A 12,014-nucleotide genomic window follows, 5' to 3' on the forward strand; every position below is an offset into this window, starting at 1 on the left:
CCTCACTCCTGGCCTTCCAACCAGTTTGGATAGATAGACTGATAAGAAAGCATTTCTTACTCCTAAAGTTTCAGCCGTCTCAAGTGTATGAGTGTTTACATTTGTCTGCCCCACAGAGACAGATCACTTCTAATAAGTGAGTTCTCTATCTGTCACTGATTGCGGACATACTCTCTAGAGCTTTCAGTATGGTCATAAATGTGAATACTCTTATGTTCTCAAATCAAAATGGAGTTTTTCCTACTTTCAAGAAAAGTGTCTTAAGCATGCTCTTCGATTTGTGCACGCATGTAGTCATTCAAATGCAACTGCATTTCCATACAGAGTCTCAAAATCATAGATATCGTCATACCGCAGTAAGAATACATGTTGCGATTTACAAACTGCAGCCAGGCCGGCCTTGTAGCTCAGTGGCAGAGCACTGGTCTTGTAAACCAGGGGTCATGAGTTCAAGCCTCATCAGGGCCTTTTTATATGTGTGTTTCTGTATGTTGTTTTCGAGTCATTCTTTCTAGGACTCACACCTTGTCTTAAGTTTGCTTATTGACAAGCTTCCCTTTCCTGCTTTCATCTTATCAAGAAGACTTCATGAAAACCATTGAACCATAAACTATTGCCTCACCCCTTCCGATCGCCTGACGAACGCCTGACAAACGCCATTCTCACCCCGCCGGGCAAGCATTCTCACCCCGCCGGGCAAGCCCTGCCGGGCAAAGCCAAATAAGCCATGCATATTTAAAGTTCCTTTGAAAGGCAGAGCGAGGACTAGGATGTCTGTTCCGACTGAGTCTGCATCCACAGAAAGGATGAAATAAGGCTCTAGAAATTTCACCAAGGAGATATGAACTTCATCCCCCTTAAAATACTTTTTCTCCCAGATACCCCGGCTCTTAGTCAAATGAGGTTAATCTTCAAAACCCCACCCCCACTAACCATAAATATTCACCTCTCCTGCTGTCCATTCAATTGATACAAGGTATCTTGTACATGGAGAGAATGTGAGAAAAAGCAGAATTGCTTCATAGATTTGGTGACCTTGGATGGGTGGGCTGGATAAAGAAGTGAACTTGGTTTCCGGAAAGGGAGTATCATGATGGGAATGAGGAAAAGAGAACATGGACCACATTCACAGGTTAGAGAAATAAATGTAATAGGTTCAATGGTTTTGAAAAGCTAACTTTGAGCAGGAATTGTTTTTTAAAATTGCAAAGAATTGAAAAAGTCAATGTGGGATTGGAGGCACAATCTGAGCAGAAAGCACCATAAGCTGCTATGGTGCAACTCTTATGTTGACTAGAAACTTTAATATGATGATGCTCTTCTTTTGATATTTCTTTGAGTTAAATTGTATTGTATGTAGCTGACACAGCACTGTTTGCAGCTCCTCAGTTTATGGTTATCCCGTGACAACAATGTATTCATCATATTTATTATTCTACAAAAGAATTTTTAAATGCACTGATGTGGTGTTTGCATGCTATGCAAGATGGCACATCATGGAAACTTTATAAGGAGCATCGCATATGATATGTGATATTTGGCACCTGGAGGAGTCGGACACGCAGATCCTGAAAAGAAGTAAAGACTCTTTAGCAAAAGCCGTCTTTATTCTGAGTCTAATCTTTACTTTTAGTGAAATGGTTTATGAAAACCAATCAGCTGCTCCAGGTGAGGCTCGAACTCACAACCTCGGCATGGCTCAGTGCAAGTACTGCTGTATAAGTACCGCGCGCTAACCGATTGCGCCACTGGAGCTCAATGTTTTCATTTCTCCCCATTTGAGCCATCTAGTGCAAACCAAGTAGATACTGCACTGCTCCATTATTCACTGAACAAGATCGACTCACATGCTAGCATGTTATCATGACTATTAAAAATACAGTCCAAATGGAATAGATTTGATAATTCTGCTATATCATGTGCTCTGTCTATTGAACACCCCATACATTTGCCGTTCTGACACAGTCTAGGATAAACTTATGCTTATTTTTAATTAGCACATAGTTAGAATTTCCCCAAAAATGAAATATAGGCCCCTAAGGCAGACGAGGTGGCCGAGTGGTTAAGGCGATTGACTGCTAATCCATTGTGCTCTGCACGCGTGGGTTCTAATCCCACCTTCGTCGGAAAGCCATCAGACACTCTTTTTAAGGTGAGCATGTCTCGAAGTACAATTACACTCTCTTTCAAGACACTGCCATAATCCACTAGAAGGGCCCAACTGACTAGTCCATTATGGCATTTTATGTCAAATAAAGGGAAGTATTTTGTGCTTAATTGAAATTAGATCTTTCATGAAGTGTCCAGAGGATTGCCTATTCCTCACTCCTGGCCTTCCAACCAGTTTGGATAGATAGACTGATAAGAAAGCATTTCTTACTCCTAAAGTTTCAGCCGTCTCAAGTGTATGAGTGTTTACATTTGTCTGCCCCACAGAGACAGATCACTTCTAATAAGTGAGTTCTCTATCTGTCACTGATTGCGGACATACTCTCTAGAGCTTTCAGTATGGTCATAAATGTGAATACTCTTATGTTCTCAAATCAAAATGGAGTTTTTCCTACTTTCAAGAAAAGTGTCTTAAGCATGCTCTTCGATTTGTGCACGCATGTAGTCATTCAAATGCAACTGCATTTCTATACAGAGTCTCAAAATCATAGATATCGTCATACCGCAGTAAGAATACATGTTGCGATTTACAAACTGCAGGCAGGCCGGCCTTGTAGCTCAGTGGCAGAGCACTGGTCTTGTAAACCAGGGGTCATGAGTTCAAGCCTCATCAGGGCCTTTTTATATGTGTGTTTCTGTATGTTGTTTTCGAGTCATTCTTTCTAGGACTCACACCTTGTCTTAAGTTTGCTTATTGACAAGCTTCCCTTTCCTGCTTTCATCTTATCAAGAAGACTTCATGAAAACCATTGAACCATAAACTATTGCCTCACCCCTTCCGATCGCCTGACGAACGCCTGACAAACGCCATTCTCACCCCGCCGGGCAAGCCCTGCCGGGCAAAGCCAAATAAGCCATGCATATTTAAAGTTCCTTTGAAAGGCAGAGCGAGGACTAGGACGTCTGTTCCGACTGAGTCTGCATCCACAGAAAGGATGAAATAAGGCTCTAGAAATTTCACCAAGGAGATATGAACTTCATCCCCCTTAAAATACTTTTTCTCCCAGATACCCCGGCTCTTAGTCAAATGAGGTTAATCTTCAAAACCCCACCCCCACTAACCATAAATATTCACCTCTCCTGCTGTCCATTCAATTGATACAAGGTATCTTGTACATGGAGAGAATGTGAGAAAAAGCAGAATTGCTTCATAGATTTGGTGACCTTGGATGGGTGGGCTGGATAAAGAAGTGAACTTGGTTTCCGGAAAGGGAGTATCATGATGGGAATGAGGAAAAGAGAACATGGACCACATTCACAGGTTAGAGAAATAAATGTAATAGGTTCAATGGTTTTGAAAAGCTAACTTTGAGCAGGAATTGTTTTTTAAAATTGCAAAGAATTGAAAAAGTCAATGTGGGATTGGAGGCACAATCTGAGCAGAAAGCACCATAAGCTGCTATGGTGCAACTCTTATGTTGACTAGAAACTTTAATATGATGATGCTCTTCTTTTGATATTTCTTTGAGTTAAATTGTATTGTATGTAGCTGACACAGCACTGTTTGCAGCTCCTCAGTTTATGGTTATCCCGTGACAACAATGTATTCATCATATTTATTATTCTACAAAAGAATTTTTAAATGCACTGATGTGGTGTTTGCATGCTATGCAAGATGGCACATCATGGAAACTTTATAAGGAGCATCGCATATGATATGTGATATTTGGCACCTGGAGGAGTCGGACACGCAGATCCTGAAAAGAAGTAAAGACTCTTTAGCAAAAGCCGTCTTTATTCTGAGTCTAATCTTTACTTTTAGTGAAATGATTTATGAAAACCAATCAGCTGCTCCAGGTGAGGCTCGAACTCACAACCTCGGCATGGCTCAGTGCAAGTACTGCTGTATAAGTACCGCGCGCTAACCGATTGCGCCACTGGAGCTCACTGTTTTCATTTCTCCCCATTTGAGCCATCTAGTGCAAACCAAGTAGATACTGCACTGCTCCATTATTCACTGAACAAGATCGACTCACATGCTAGCATGTTATCATGACTATTAAAAATACAGTCCAAATGGAATAGATTTGATAATTCTGCTATATCATGTGCTCTGTCTATTGAACACCCCATACATTTGCCGTTCTGACACAGTCTAGGATAAACTTATGCTTATTTTTAATTAGCACATAGTTAGAATTTCCCCAAAAATGAAATATAGGCCCCTAAGGCAGGCGAGGTGGCCGAGTGGTTAAGGCGATGGACTGCTAATCCATTGTGCTCTGCACGCGTGGGTTCGAATCCCACCTTTGTCGGAAAGCCATCAGACACTCTTTTGAAGGTGAGCATGTCTCGAAGTACAATTACACTCTCTTTCAAGACACTGCCATAATCCACTAGAAGGGCCCAACTGACTAGTCCATTATGGCATTTTATGTCAAATAAAGGGAAGTATTTTGTGCTTAATTGAAATTAGATCTTTCATGAAGTGTCCAGAGGATTGCCTATTCCTCACTCCTGGCCTTCCAACCAGTTTGGATAGATAGACTGATAAGAAAGCATTTCTTACTCCTAAAGTTTCAGCCGTCTCAAGTGTATGAGTGTTTACATTTGTCTGCCCCACAGAGACAGATCACTTCTAATAAGTGAGTTCTCTATCTGTCACTGATTGCGGACATACTCTCTAGAGCTTTCAGTATGGTCATAAATGTGAATTCTCTTATGTTCTCAAATCAAAATGGAGTTTTTCCTACTTTCAAGAAAAGTGTCTTAAGCATGCTCTTCGATTTGTGCACGCATGTAGTCATTCAAATGCAACTGCATTTCCATACAGAGTCTCAAAATCATAGATATCGTCATACCGCAGTAAGAATACATGTTGCGATTTACAAACTGCAGGCAGGCTGGCCTTGTAGCTCAGTGGCAGAGCACTGGTCTTGTAAACCAGGGGTCATGAGTTCAAGCCTCATCAGGGCCTTTTTATATGTGTGTTTCTGTATGTTGTTTTTGAGTCATTCTTTCTAGGACTCACACCTTGTCTTAAGTTTGCTTATTGACAAGCTTCCCTTTCCTGCTTTCATCTTATCAAGAAGACTTCATGAAAACCATTGAACCATAAACTATTGCCTCACCCCTTCCGATCGCCTGACGAACGCCTGACAAACGCCATTCTCACCCCGCCGGGCAAGCCCTGCCGGGCAAAGCCAAATAAGCCATGCATATTTAAAGTTCCTTTGAAAGGCAGAGCGAGGACTAGGACGTCTGTTCCGACTGAGTCTGCATCCACAGAAAGGATGAAATAAGGCTCTAGAAATTTCACCAAGGAGATATGAACTTCATCCCCCTTAAAATACGTTTTCTCCCAGATACCCCGGCTCTTAGTCAAATGAGGTTAATCTTCAAAACCCCACCCCCACTAACCATAAATATTCACCTCTCCTGCTGTCCATTCAATTGATACAAGGTATCTTGTACATGGAGAGAATGTGAGAAAAAGCAGAATTGCTTCATAGATTTGGTGACCTTGGATGGGTGGGCTGGATAAAGAAGTGAACTTGGTTTCCGGAAAGGGAGTATCATGATGGGAATGAGGAAAAGAGAACATGGACCACATTCACAGGTTAGAGAAATAAATGTAATGGGTTCAATGGTTTTGAAAAGCTAACTTTGAGCAGGAATTGTTTTTTAAAATTGCAAAGAATTAAAAAAGTCAATGTGGGATTGGAGGCACAATCTGAGCAGAAAGCACCATAAGCTGCTATGGTGCAACTCTTATGTTGACTAGAAACTTTAATATGATGATGCTCTTCTTTTGATATTTCTTTGAGTTAAATTGCATTGTATGTAGCTGACACAGCACTGTTTGCAGCTCCTCAGTTTATGGTTATCCCGTGACAACAATGTATTCATCATATTTATTATTCTACAAAAGAATTTTTAAATGCACTGATGTGGTGTTTGCATGCTATGCAAGATGGCACATCATGGAAACTTTATAAGGAGCATCGCATATGATATGTGATATTTGGCACCTGGAGGAGTCGGACACGCAGATCCTGAAAAGAAGTAAAGACTCTTTAGCAAAAGCCGTCTTTATTCTGAGTCTAATCTTTACTTTTAGTGAAATGATTTATGAAAACCAATCAGCTGCTCCAGGTGAGGCTCGAACTCGCAACCTCGGCATGGCTCAGTGCAAGTACTGCTGTATAAGTACCGCGCGCTAACCGATTGCACCACTGGAGCTCACTGTTTTCATTTCTCCCCATTTGAGCCATCTAGTGCAAACCAAGTAGATACTGCACTGCTCCATTATTCACTGAACAAGATCGACTCACATGCTAGCATGTTATCATGACTATTAAAAATACAGTCCAAATGGAATAGATTTGATAATTCTGCTATATCATGTGCTCTGTCTATTGAACACCCCATACATTTGCCGTTCTGACACAGTCTAGGATAAACTTATGCTTATTTTTAATTAGCACATAGTTAGAATTTCCCCAAAAATGAAATATAGGCCCCTAAGGCAGACGAGGTGGCCGAGTGGTTAAGACGATGGACTGCTAATCCATTGTGCTCTGCACGCGTGGGTTCGAATCCCACCTTCGTCGGAAAGCCATCAGACACTCTTTTTAAGGTGAGCATGTCTCGAAGTACAATTACACTCTCTTTCAAGACACTGCCATAATCCACTAGAAGGGCCCAACTGACTAGTCCATTATGGCATTTTATGTCAAATAAAGGGAAGTATTTTGTGCTTAATTGAAATTAGATCTTTCATGAAGTGTCCAGAGGTTTGCCTATTCCTCACTCCTGGCCTTCCAACCAGTTTGGATAGATAGACTGATAAGAAAGCATTTCTTACTCCTAAAGTTTCAGCCGTCTCAAGTGTATGAGTGTTTACATTTGTCTGCCCCACAGAGACAGATCACTTCTAATAAGTGAGTTCTCTATCTGTCACTGATTGCGGACATACTCTCTAGAGCTTTCAGTATGGTCATAAATGTGAATACTCTTATGTTCTCAAATCAAAATGGAGTTTTTCCTACTTTCAAGAAAAGTGTCTTAAGCATGCTCTTCGATTTGTGCACGCATGTAGTCATTCAAATGCAACTGCATTTCCATACAGAGTCTCAAAATCATAGATATCGTCATACCGCAGTAAGAATACATGTTGCGATTTACAAACTGCAGGCAGGCCGGCCTTGTAGCTCAGTGGCAGAGCACTGGTCTTGTAAACCAGGGGTCATGAGTTCAAGCCTCATCAGGGCCTTTTTATATGTGTGTTTCTGTATGTTGTTTTCGAGTCATTCTTTCTAGGACTCACACCTTGTCTTAAGTTTGCTTATTGACAAGCTTCCCTTTCCTGCTTTCATCTTATCAAGAAGACTTCATGAAAACCATTGAACCATAAACTATTGCCTCACCCCTTCCGATCGCCTGACGAACGCCTGACAAACGCCATTCTCACCCCGCCGGACAAGCCCTGCCGGGCAAAGCCAAATAAGCCATGCATATTTAAAGTTCCTTTGAAAGGCAGAGCGAGGACTAGGACGTCTGTTCCGACTGAGTCTGCATCCACAGAAAGGATGAAATAAGGCTCTAGAAATTTCACCAAGGAGATATGAACTTCATCCCCCTTAAAATACTTTTTCTCCCAGATACCCCGGCTCTTAGTCAAATGAGGTTAATCTTCAAAACCCCACCCCCACTAACCATAAATATTCACCTCTCCTGCTGTCCATTCAATTGATACAAGGTATCTTGTACATGGAGAGAATGTGAGAAAAAGCAGAATTGCTTCATAGATTTGGTGACCTTGGATGGGTGGGCTGGATAAAGAAGTGAACTTGGTTTCCGGAAAGGGAGTATCATGATGGGAATGAGGAAAAGAGAACATGGACCACATTCACAGGTTAGAGAAATAAATGTAATAGGTTCAATGGTTTTGAAAAGCTAACTTTGACCAGGAATTGTTTTTTAAAATTGCAAAGAATTGAAAAAGTCAATGTGGGATTGGAGGCACAATCTGAGCAGAAAGCACCATAAGCTGCTATGGTGCAACTCTTATGTTGACTAGAAACTTTAATATGATGATGCTCTTCTTTTGATATTTCTTTGAGTTAAATTGTATTGTATGTAGCTGACACAGCACTGTTTGCAGCTCCTCAGTTTATGGTTATCCCGTGACAACAATGTATTCATCATATTTATTATTCTACAAAAGAATTTTTAAATGCACTGATGTGGTGTTTGCATGCTATGCAAGATGGCACATCATGGAAACTTTATAAGGAGCATCGCATATGATATGTGATATTTGGCACCTGGAGGAGTCGGACACGCAGATCCTGAAAAGAAGTAAAGACTCTTTAGCAAAAGCCGTCTTTATTCTGAGTCTAATCTTTACTTTTAGTGAAATGATTTATGAAAACCAATCAGCTGCTCCAGGTGAGGCTCGAACTCACAACCTCGGCATGGCTCAGTGCAAGTACTGCTGTATAAGTACCGCGCGCTAACCGATTGCGCCACTGGAGCTCACTGTTTTCATTTCTCCCCATTTGAGCCATCTAGTGCAAACCAAGTAGATACTACACTGCTCCATTATTCACTGAACAAGATCGACTCACATGCTAGCATGTTATCATGACTATTAAAAATACAGTCCAAATGGAATAGATTTGATAATTCTGCTATATCATGTGCTCTGTCTATTGAACACCCCATACATTTGCCGTTCTGACACAGTCTAGGATAAACTTATGCTTATTTTTAATTAGCACATAGTTAGAATTTCCCCAAAAATGAAATATAGGCCCCTAAGGCAGACGAGGTGGCCGAGTGGTTAAGGCGATGGACTGCTAATCCATTGTGCTCTGCACGCGTGGGTTCGAATCCCACCTTCGTCGGAAAGCCATCAGACACTCTTTTGAAGGTGAGCATGTCTCAAAGTACAATTACACTCTCTTTCAAGACACTGCCATAATCCACTAGAAGGGCCCAACTGACTAGTCCATTATGGCATTTTATGTCAAATAAAGGGAAGTATTTTGTGCTTAATTGAAATTAGATCTTTCATGAAGTGTCCAGAGGATTGCCTATTCCTCACTCCTGGCCTTCCAACCAGTTTGGATAGATAGACTGATAAGAAAGCATTTCTTACTCCTAAAGTTTCAGCCGTCTCAAGTGTATGAGTGTTTACATTTGTCTGCCCCACAGAGACAGATCACTTCTAATAAGTGAGTTCTCTATCTGTCACTGATTGCGGACATACTCTCTAGAGCTTTCAGTATGGTCATAAATGTGAATACTCTTATGTTCTCAAATCAAAATGGAGTTTTTCCTACTTTCAAGAAAAGTGTCTTAAGCATGCTCTTCGATTTGTGCACGCATGTAGTCATTCAAATGCAACTGCATTTCCATACAGAGTCTCAAAATCATAGATATCGTCATACCGCAGTAAGAATACATGTTGCGATTTACAAACTGCAGCCAGGCCGGCCTTGTAGCTCAGTGGCAGAGCACTGGTCTTGTAAACCAGGGGTCATGAGTTCAAGCCTCATCAGGGCCTTTTTATATGTGTGTTTCTGTATGTTGTTTTCGAGTCATTCTTTCTAGGACTCACACCTTGTCTTAAGTTTGCTTATTGACAAGCTTCCCTTTCCTGCTTTCATCTTATCAAGAAGACTTCATGAAAACCATTGAACCATAAACTATTGCCTCACCCCTTCCGATCGCCTGACGAACGCCTGACAAACGCCATTCTCACCCCGCCGGGCAAGCATTCTCACCCCGCCGGGCAAGCCCTGCCGGGCAAAGCCAAATAAGCCATGCATATTTAAAGTTCCTTTGAAAGGCAGAGCGAGGACTAGGACGTCTGTTCCGACTGAGTCTGCATCCACAGAAAGGATGAAATAAGGCTCTAGAAATTTCACCAAGGAGATATGAACTTCATCCCCCTTAAAATACTTTTTCTCCCAGATACCCCGGCTCTTAGTCAAATGAGGTTAATCTTCAAAACCCCACCCCCACTAACCATAAATATTCACCTCTCCTGCTGTCCATTCAATTGATACAAGGTATCTTGTACATGGAGAGAATGTGAGAAAAAGCAGAATTGCTTCATAGATTTGGTGACCTTGGATGGGTGGGCTGGATAAAGAAGTGAACTTGGTTTCCGGAAAGGGAGTATCATGATGGGAATGAGGAAAAGAGAACATGGACCACATTCACAGGTTAGAGAAATAAATGTAATAGGTTCAATGGTTTTGAAAAGCTAACTTTGAGCAGGAATTGTTTTTTAAAATTGCAAAGAATTGAAAAAGTCAATGTGGGATTGGAGGCACAATCTGAGCAGAAAGCACCATAAGCTGCTATGGTGCAACTCTTATGTTGACTAGAAACTTTAATATGATGATGCTCTTCTTTTGATATTTCTTTGAGTTAAATTGTATTGTATGTAGCTGACACAGCACTGTTTGCAGCTCCTCAGTTTATGGTTATCCCGTGACAACAATGTATTCATCATATTTATTATTCTACAAAAGAATTTTTAAATGCACTGATGTGGTGTTTGCATGCTATGCAAGATGGCACATCATGGAAACTTTATAAGGAGCATCGCATATGATATGTGATATTTGGCACCTGGAGGAGTCGGACACGCAGATCCTGAAAAGAAGTAAAGACTCTTTAGCAAAAGCCGTCTTTATTCTGAGTCTAATCTTTACTTTTAGTGAAATGGTTTATGAAAACCAATCAGCTGCTCCAGGTGAGGCTCGAACTCACAACCTCGGCATGGCTCAGTGCAAGTACTGCTGTATAAGTACCGCGCGCTAACCGATTGCGCCACTGGAGCTCACTGTTTTCATTTCTCCCCATTTGAGCCATCTAGTGCAAACCAAGTAGATACTGCACTGCTCCATTATTCACTGAACAAGATCGACTCACATGCTAGCATGTTATCATGACTATTAAAAATACAGTCCAAATGGAATAGATTTGATAATTCTGCTATATCATGTGCTCTGTCTATTGAACACCCCATACATTTGCCGTTCTGACACAGTCTAGGATAAACTTATGCTTATTTTTAATTAGCACATAGTTAGAATTTCCCCAAAAATGAAATATAGGCCCCTAAGGCAGACGAGGTGGCCGAGTGGTTAAGGCGATTGACTGCTAATCCATTGTGCTCTGCACGCGTGGGTTCTAATCCCACCTTCGTCGGAAAGCCATCAGACACTCTTTTTAAGGTGAGCATGTCTCGAAGTACAATTACACTCTCTTTCAAGACACTGCCATAATCCACTAGAAGGGCCCAACTGACTAGTCCATTATGGCATTTTATGTCAAATAAAGGGAAGTATTTTGTGCTTAATTGAAATTAGATCTTTCATGAAGTGTCCAGAGGATTGCCTATTCCTCACTCCTGGCCTTCCAACCAGTTTGGATAGATAGACTGATAAGAAAGCATTTCTTACTCCTAAAGTTTCAGCCGTCTCAAGTGTATGAGTGTTTACATTTGTCTGCCCCACAGAGACAGATCACTTCTAATAAGTGAGTTCTCTATCTGTCACTGATTGCGGACATACTCTCTAGAGCTTTCAGTATGGTCATAAATGTGAATACTCTTATGTTCTCAAATCAAAATGGAGTTTTTCCTACTTTCAAGAAAAGTGTCTTAAGCATGCTCTTCGATTTGTGCACGCATGTAGTCATTCAAATGCAACTGCATTTCCATACAGAGTCTCAAAATCATAGATATCGTCATACCGCAGTAAGAATACATGTTGCGATTTACAAATTGCAGGCAGGCCGGCCTTGTAGCTCAGTGGCAGAGCACTGGTCTTGTAAACCAGGGGTCATGAGTTCAAGCCTCATCAGGGCCTTTTTATATGTGT

The 12,014-nt window shown here is 41.2% G+C and overlaps 16 non-coding genes across 16 annotated transcripts; 11 read left to right on the top strand and 5 right to left on the bottom strand.

The window, feature by feature from the left end:
- Positions 1 to 396: 396 nt before the first annotated feature.
- On the top strand, positions 397 to 468 carry TRNAT-UGU (transfer RNA threonine (anticodon UGU)). The gene has a single exon. It is a non-coding gene; the product is annotated as a tRNA-Thr (tRNA).
- A 1,192-nt stretch (positions 469 to 1,660) lies between these two features.
- Positions 1,661 to 1,755, bottom strand: TRNAI-UAU (transfer RNA isoleucine (anticodon UAU)). The gene is made up of 2 exons: positions 1,718 to 1,755; positions 1,661 to 1,696 (listed from the first exon to the last, which is right to left on the bottom strand). It is a non-coding gene; the product is annotated as a tRNA-Ile (tRNA).
- A 289-nt stretch (positions 1,756 to 2,044) lies between these two features.
- TRNAS-GCU (transfer RNA serine (anticodon GCU)) lies at positions 2,045 to 2,126 on the top strand. Its single transcript has one exon. It is a non-coding gene; the product is annotated as a tRNA-Ser (tRNA).
- A 590-nt stretch (positions 2,127 to 2,716) lies between these two features.
- On the top strand, positions 2,717 to 2,788 carry TRNAT-UGU (transfer RNA threonine (anticodon UGU)). The gene has a single exon. It is a non-coding gene; the product is annotated as a tRNA-Thr (tRNA).
- A 1,170-nt stretch (positions 2,789 to 3,958) lies between these two features.
- On the bottom strand, positions 3,959 to 4,053 carry TRNAI-UAU (transfer RNA isoleucine (anticodon UAU)). Its single transcript has 2 exons — positions 4,016 to 4,053; positions 3,959 to 3,994 (listed from the first exon to the last, which is right to left on the bottom strand). It is a non-coding gene; the product is annotated as a tRNA-Ile (tRNA).
- Positions 4,054 to 4,342: 289 nt separating this feature from the next.
- TRNAS-GCU (transfer RNA serine (anticodon GCU)) lies at positions 4,343 to 4,424 on the top strand. Its single transcript has one exon. It is a non-coding gene; the product is annotated as a tRNA-Ser (tRNA).
- A 590-nt stretch (positions 4,425 to 5,014) lies between these two features.
- On the top strand, positions 5,015 to 5,086 carry TRNAT-UGU (transfer RNA threonine (anticodon UGU)). The gene has a single exon. It is a non-coding gene; the product is annotated as a tRNA-Thr (tRNA).
- Positions 5,087 to 6,256: 1,170 nt separating this feature from the next.
- On the bottom strand, positions 6,257 to 6,351 carry TRNAI-UAU (transfer RNA isoleucine (anticodon UAU)). The gene is made up of 2 exons: positions 6,314 to 6,351; positions 6,257 to 6,292 (listed from the first exon to the last, which is right to left on the bottom strand). It is a non-coding gene; the product is annotated as a tRNA-Ile (tRNA).
- Positions 6,352 to 6,640: 289 nt separating this feature from the next.
- TRNAS-GCU (transfer RNA serine (anticodon GCU)) lies at positions 6,641 to 6,722 on the top strand. The gene has a single exon. It is a non-coding gene; the product is annotated as a tRNA-Ser (tRNA).
- Positions 6,723 to 7,312: 590 nt separating this feature from the next.
- On the top strand, positions 7,313 to 7,384 carry TRNAT-UGU (transfer RNA threonine (anticodon UGU)). The gene has a single exon. It is a non-coding gene; the product is annotated as a tRNA-Thr (tRNA).
- A 1,170-nt stretch (positions 7,385 to 8,554) lies between these two features.
- Positions 8,555 to 8,649, bottom strand: TRNAI-UAU (transfer RNA isoleucine (anticodon UAU)). The gene is made up of 2 exons: positions 8,612 to 8,649; positions 8,555 to 8,590 (listed from the first exon to the last, which is right to left on the bottom strand). It is a non-coding gene; the product is annotated as a tRNA-Ile (tRNA).
- A 289-nt stretch (positions 8,650 to 8,938) lies between these two features.
- On the top strand, positions 8,939 to 9,020 carry TRNAS-GCU (transfer RNA serine (anticodon GCU)). Its single transcript has one exon. It is a non-coding gene; the product is annotated as a tRNA-Ser (tRNA).
- A 590-nt stretch (positions 9,021 to 9,610) lies between these two features.
- Positions 9,611 to 9,682, top strand: TRNAT-UGU (transfer RNA threonine (anticodon UGU)). The gene has a single exon. It is a non-coding gene; the product is annotated as a tRNA-Thr (tRNA).
- A 1,192-nt stretch (positions 9,683 to 10,874) lies between these two features.
- TRNAI-UAU (transfer RNA isoleucine (anticodon UAU)) lies at positions 10,875 to 10,969 on the bottom strand. The gene is made up of 2 exons: positions 10,932 to 10,969; positions 10,875 to 10,910 (listed from the first exon to the last, which is right to left on the bottom strand). It is a non-coding gene; the product is annotated as a tRNA-Ile (tRNA).
- Positions 10,970 to 11,258: 289 nt separating this feature from the next.
- On the top strand, positions 11,259 to 11,340 carry TRNAS-GCU (transfer RNA serine (anticodon GCU)). The gene has a single exon. It is a non-coding gene; the product is annotated as a tRNA-Ser (tRNA).
- Positions 11,341 to 11,930: 590 nt separating this feature from the next.
- Positions 11,931 to 12,002, top strand: TRNAT-UGU (transfer RNA threonine (anticodon UGU)). The gene has a single exon. It is a non-coding gene; the product is annotated as a tRNA-Thr (tRNA).
- Positions 12,003 to 12,014: the final 12 nt, after the last annotated feature.

This window comes from Lissotriton vulgaris, chromosome 5 (assembly GCF_964263255.1).
Source record: "Lissotriton vulgaris chromosome 5, aLisVul1.2, whole genome shotgun sequence".
Classification (NCBI taxonomy): domain Eukaryota; kingdom Metazoa; phylum Chordata; class Amphibia; order Caudata; family Salamandridae; genus Lissotriton; species Lissotriton vulgaris.